The sequence below is a fragment of the Nicotiana attenuata genome, unplaced genomic scaffold (genome assembly GCF_001879085.1).
Source record: "Nicotiana attenuata strain UT unplaced genomic scaffold, NIATTr2, whole genome shotgun sequence".
In the NCBI taxonomy this organism is placed as follows: domain Eukaryota; kingdom Viridiplantae; phylum Streptophyta; class Magnoliopsida; order Solanales; family Solanaceae; genus Nicotiana; species Nicotiana attenuata.
The window spans coordinates 187367-193353 of NW_017671893.1; the positions used below are offsets into that span (position 1 = coordinate 187367).

Genomic DNA, 5987 nt, shown 5'->3' on the forward strand with positions numbered 1-5987 from the left:
GATTGCTTTATTTTAGAAAAGATAAAATTCAAATTTTTCTTTAACCACCACTACGGGTTCCTGCGCGTATTGAACCCGTATTAAACCAGCAACCCGCAACTTGACCCGCTTTAAAAATTTTAAAATTGTTTTCACCCGTCTCGCACCTGCCCCGCCCCGCTCCGCATCAAACAAAACCTGCCCCATTGTCATAAGATTCTTGATATTAATGGTTACTAATTGAAGTTAAACCTGCATTTAAAAATGAGAATTTACCTGGACTAAGATGGAGACATGGATATACAAAGATGATTAGATCGAACTATAAGTAGTCACACCTCTCTAGGAAAAGAAAAATATAACTAGCTCAAAACAAAACAAACTTAAACTGTTAGGATTTTGTGATGAAACTACACTCTGCTATAACAACGAGCATGTGCTGGTTAATGACAACTTTAGCCATTGCTGCTCTCTTTTCATCCCAATTAGCTTATGCCTATGATCTTGACCCTCTACAGGACATATGTGTTGCAGTTAACGACTCTAAAGCTTCTGGTAAATCATCGATCCCATCTGTTAGCTTTAATTAATATCTGCATAATATGCTTGGCTTTAATTTGTTTTGTTTCATTTATATTGTGCAGTATTCGTGAATAGAAAGATTTGCAAAGACCCAAATCTTGCAAAAGCAGATGATTTCTTTGCTTCATGTCGTAATGTAATTGGAAATATAGTGCAGCCTAAGTATGGATTTGCTGTAAATGTTGTGGATGTCAACAGAATTCCTGGACTCAACACTCTTGGTATTTTTATAGCTCGTACTGATTTGGAACCCAAGGGTCTAGTCCCATTTCACACACCCTCGAGCTACTGAGCTTATAACTATATTAGAGGGTACTATTTATGCTGGATTTCTTGCTCCTCATGATGCAGATGTTTTCAAGAGTCGTCTATTCTCGAAAATTTTGAATCCTGGCGATGTGTTTGTGATCCCACAAGGTCTTATTCACTTCCTTTATAATGTGGGACACAAAAATGCTACTTTACTCGCTTCTTTCAATAGTCAAAATCCTGGGTTCGTTATGATTCCGAGTGAAATCTTTGCTTCAGATCCGCCTATTCTCGACGATGTTCTTGCCAAAGGTTTCCAGCTTGATAAGAAAGTGATCAAACAACTTCGAAAGAAATTCTCCTAGGATATGTCATTAAAAATATTATCAGTGTGTGCAGCTGCTCACCAGCGATTTGTGAAATAGTTGGAATACTTTTCTCTTATTTTGACACTGTTTATTGTATTTTTCCAACCTTTTTCTCTCCTTCCATTATGTAAGGTTAAAATATTTGAAGAAGCTCTACAGATCCGTAATGAGTAGATTCTTGTAAATGTAACACAATTAAGTGATTGTATCCTATGGTATTTAGTAGCTTTACTTATTTTCATTATTAATTCACTACTAACATTACAACAAATTAGGCCTTTGACCACACATGAAAAGTGTGGCCTAAACTATCAGAAAGTGTGGCTTTTGATCAAAGGCCACACTTTTCGACCTAAGGCAACACTTTTCAAGGGGTGACCTAAGCAAGCGTAACCTTTGACCTAAGGTAACGCTTTTCATGAGGCAAAGGCTACGCTTGCTTATGGCCACTCTTTTGATGTCCTAAAGCTACACTTCCGAAGTGGAACCTTTAATACCTGATAGGCCACACTTTTTAAGTGTGGCTCCTAAAACTACAGTTCTGAAGTGTTGCCTATGTTACTATGCTTATATATATATATCTATATATATATATATATATGAGGTCATTAATGATGTATAATGATATCAAGTACTTTACTAACTAATAGATAAAAGATTGTTACTAACACTAAACATAGCGATGAACTTACGAAAAACGGAATATATTCAATTGTAATACATACAACTAACTAAAAGACTAATACAACTTCAAACGTCTACGTAATTTAACTGTAGTATNCAATCACTTCAAGCTACGTATTTAATGTGAATTTTACAAAATCAAATATATTCATATGTATCATGAAAGATACATATCCTAGTTGTCCAAAAGTCTTTCTCATTAACTTCAAATGGTCAAATCGACTTTTGGCCACCATTTTCAATTGCATCGCAGAATTTTCCTACACATCAAAATGAAGTTAAATATTAGATAGAAACCAATAGAGTGCAGACGTAAGTGAGAATATTTTACATGTATTTTTCATACAAAATGAATAGTAATGAAAATCATCATCTGAACTGATATTCAATGGCTACAAAGGCCCATAAAACTACAAGTGAGCAATATTTGCATAACTGCAAGTTACACACCAGGAGCGCTTGCCAAAATGTTGCATTGGTGGTAACAGGAGATCAGTAAAATACAATAAAATAAAATACATATAATCATATTAGAAGCAAGGTTATGTTTCTATTTTTTATGGTGACTTAAAAACAGAAACTTTTGGCCAAAAAGTGAACAGGTTTAAGAAAAGGATATATAGGGTGGTCACCAAAGAGAAAAGTTGTGATAATCAGAAATATCAATGGCTCACATTCTTAAGGTAATTCTAGTCACCCTACCGAGAGAACATAATAATTTTGGGAAGCAAGTTAAGGAGAAAAGCAAACAACATTTCCTGTTGATTTGTCTATGCTCTATGCTTAGAATATTACTGCTCCTCTTCCCAAAAAAATACCACCATCTCTAGCTCTATGTCCTAGCAGCAGCACCAAGTGGAAACCCCTTGTAATCATTAGAAGGAGATAAAAATGGTGATAACATTGCATAAAAGAGAAGTCCCCATCCAAATAATAGTACTAACATCTTTATTTAGCAGGTACAAATAATAAACAATAAATAAGTAAGAATTGGACTATAAGTTTGAACCAGAGGAATGTGGAAGATTTTGGTGTCACAACTTGTGTGTTACTTGCATCATTAGTACAAGGATAGGGTAGCTAACGCACATCTAAATAACATATGTGAAGTTATAAATTATAAGTACCTTGAATGATTCTATTGTTACTCCAGCTTGAGTAATACTAGAGAAAACCCCTCTGCTGTCGAGGTCATCGTTCTTCATTGACACAACAAACCTATAAAATAAAGGATTAAATCAGAAACGTTATTGGATGCATTTCTTTATTTATCCAGAAACAGAGAAAAGAGAACATTTCGGCACATGTCATTTTTCATTCTCTCGCACATGATATGAGAATTTTTCAACTATAACACTAATAAATAATTATATTAGCACAAGTCTGACATTAGATTTCAATCACTACATACTTTGCAGAAAGGTGTAAGTTGAATCACATTTTCTTGTCGGTAAATCACTGCAAAATATGATAGAAAACAAGAAATTCTTGGATCATTTATTCTTGTAGAAATTTCAAAAGAACTAGGGATAGACACAAGATAATCTTGATACTTAACATAGTACAGATGTTAGATAGCTTACCTATGTCTGTACTATAATTGTGGGATTCCCATAATTTTCACGAAATACAGTTCATTATACTTATGTTGCCCCGAGGCACTATGAACTGTCAAATTGACTTTACCTGCAAATTCAAAAATATAACGTCAGTAATTAGATGTTTAATGAGTAGTGTCATAACAATATTGTCTTTTGTTATCCAACAAAGTGAAATCAGTGTATGATTCTACTTACCATGTCTGGTATTAATACTGGCTCCCCTAAGCTCAATACTATAAAAAGAAAAAGTAACTGTTAGGCATGAGTGAGTTCTCAAGTTTAGTATTGTATTGAACCAGCGAGGTCAATTGACCATTAGTAGATGTCTTATCATACACAAAGAACAACAGCACAAGATACACCGGGAAAATATTCCCGTGCACATTATCTTTGACAAACATGTTTATATCCCTGTATATAGAGCATATTTATGAAAAACATGATTATCATTTAGGTGGGAGCCTGATGATATTTGAAAATCGAATACTGGCTAAAATAGAGTACGGTAATAGGTAGGTAATTTTACCACATTAAGAACAAATTCACTTAAGACACATACAGAGTAATTTTTACATAAAGAGAGACAATCGCAAAGTTACACTAAAGAAGGTTTTTGTTCATTAGGGGAGGGGGGAGGTCGGTAATTTCTTCAGTCTATTACTAAGCTTTAACGAGACATGAAAGCAAGCCACCATGCTTTAATAGAAATTAGTAATAGTATATAGTTTCTTTGCTTATTAAATATTGTAAAATATTAAACATAAAATTGAAAAAGAATAAGGTTGCAGTCTACATATTAAGACATGGCTATGGAGAGGAAATGATAGAATAGCATGAAAATATGGAATGACAAACTCAACAATATTTAGAGCTTCTAAGCAATAGAGACAGAAGCTCAAGTTTCATAAAAGGACTTTAAGGGTAGTATAAGTAAGACATAGAGAAAATCTAGAAATAAGAAATTAAATCATGTAATGAAGGATCATGAAGCTGCTTTCACTTTTTTTTCATTTAGAAGCTTACTTACAAGTTAAAAGATATTCTATTTGCTGCCACTTTGTTCAGTTTGTTTATCCTCTCACTAAAATTATATAATTTCCTATACCACTCTTATTGATTCACTATATCAAATCCAAGCTTGTAATTATTTAGCCAAATATCTCCTGATCCAATTAAAAAATTTGCGTGGTTAAAAATTATTCTAGTTCTTCAATAAAAGACAGAAGCTTTTAGTTTTATTAAGTCAATCAAGTTGAGTTCCATCAAAAAATCCTGGTGTAACTAAGTTTGTGAGTTCCGATCATTTTATCATTCAAGTGGACATTTCAAATACCCTTGGCGTTCAATAAAAGTAGACAAATGTAGATGAATCATTTTAGACGATTAAGCTAGTATAACAAAATCCTAATATAACACTTTCAAGCCTCTCATGCTAAACGGCTAAACCTACAAAAATTCTATGCATACACAGATACATCAAAAAACCTGCAACTCGTTCAACCAAGTTTTTCCCAATCTATAACAAAATGATAGTATAAAAAATTCCCTGAAAAATCCAATTACTATGTATTTAGAAAAAAAAATCTAAATTCCAGAATTTTGTCAGTTAAATTCAAATACTGAATAAAAGTAAAGTATACATATATATGTAAAAATTGAGTACTAACTTGAAAAAACCCTATGTTGGTCTCAAAAGAAATTGATAAAGCCCGAATGCCAAATCTTTCTTGATGTTTGGAGAAATAGAGTGACATAACTCAAACCTTAGGAGAAATCAAGTGAAGCAAATCAGAGCTTCTGCTTCTGAAGAGCATCGCCGACTGGGTGCAATCTTTTTTCTTTTCCTTTTATTGATGAAGATTTGGTGCAATCGACTATCTGATTTTGGAAAAATCAAGCGAAGAAGTTTTATGGGTTTCAAACCCTAGAGAAGGAGTAAAAGTTCAGACTTTAGTGGAAACTTTTAGAGGGAATAGTTTAAGTTTTTAGAGGGAATAATTTAAATGAAAAAAATTTTGTGCGAAATATTTTTTTACTTTAGACCACGTTTGTACCGGGTTGCTTTTAAAGTACCAAAAATAGCGCTCGTAAACCGTTGCGTAATATCTGAATAAGCGTTCTCAAATTTTTTAATTTTAGGCAACGCTTACACTGTGTAGTCGTTCTACACAAGGAGCACACTTTATGAGTGCCGCCTAATCTCTGTTGCCAAAAGCTCTTATAAAAGGTCACCCATACATAAGCGTTCCTTTTGTTATTTTTGGCAACACTTTTCAAGTGTTGTCTATAATAAGTGTTGCCTTAGGACAATTTTGTTGTAGTGTAAAAATCACCTGTTTACCGACATAAATTACCGACGGATGTCCGTTGGTAACAAGGCTTTACCGGCGGAAGTCGGTCGGTAAGTGATTGGTAGGTAAATCCTTCCTCGGTAAAATATACCGAAAGAATCCGCCGGTAATTTACCGACGGACTCCATCGGAAAGCCATCCGTACATTTCTGACAGTGGTTGGTCAAATAATT

General features: G+C 33.8%; 1 long non-coding RNA gene and 1 pseudogene across 3 annotated transcripts; one reads left to right on the forward strand and one right to left on the reverse strand.

Annotated features, from left to right (window-relative positions):
• Window positions 1-425: 425 nt before the first annotated feature.
• On the forward strand, window positions 426-1175 carry LOC109210767 (annotated as a pseudogene).
• Window positions 1176-1971: 796 nt separating this feature from the next.
• On the reverse strand, window positions 1972-5647 carry LOC109210774. Of its 3 annotated transcripts, XR_002065603.1 has the most exons (6): window positions 5227-5647; window positions 3659-3696; window positions 3446-3548; window positions 3274-3320; window positions 2990-3080; window positions 1972-2122 (listed from the first exon to the last, which is right to left on the reverse strand). It is a non-coding gene; the product is annotated as an uncharacterized LOC109210774 (long non-coding RNA). The 3 variants fall into 3 exon arrangements; XR_002065604.1 differs by lacking the exon at window positions 3274-3320 and having other exon boundaries at window positions 5131-5644; XR_002065602.1 differs by lacking the exon at window positions 3274-3320 and having other exon boundaries at window positions 5227-5642.
• Between the last annotated feature and the right edge of the window lie 340 nt (window positions 5648-5987).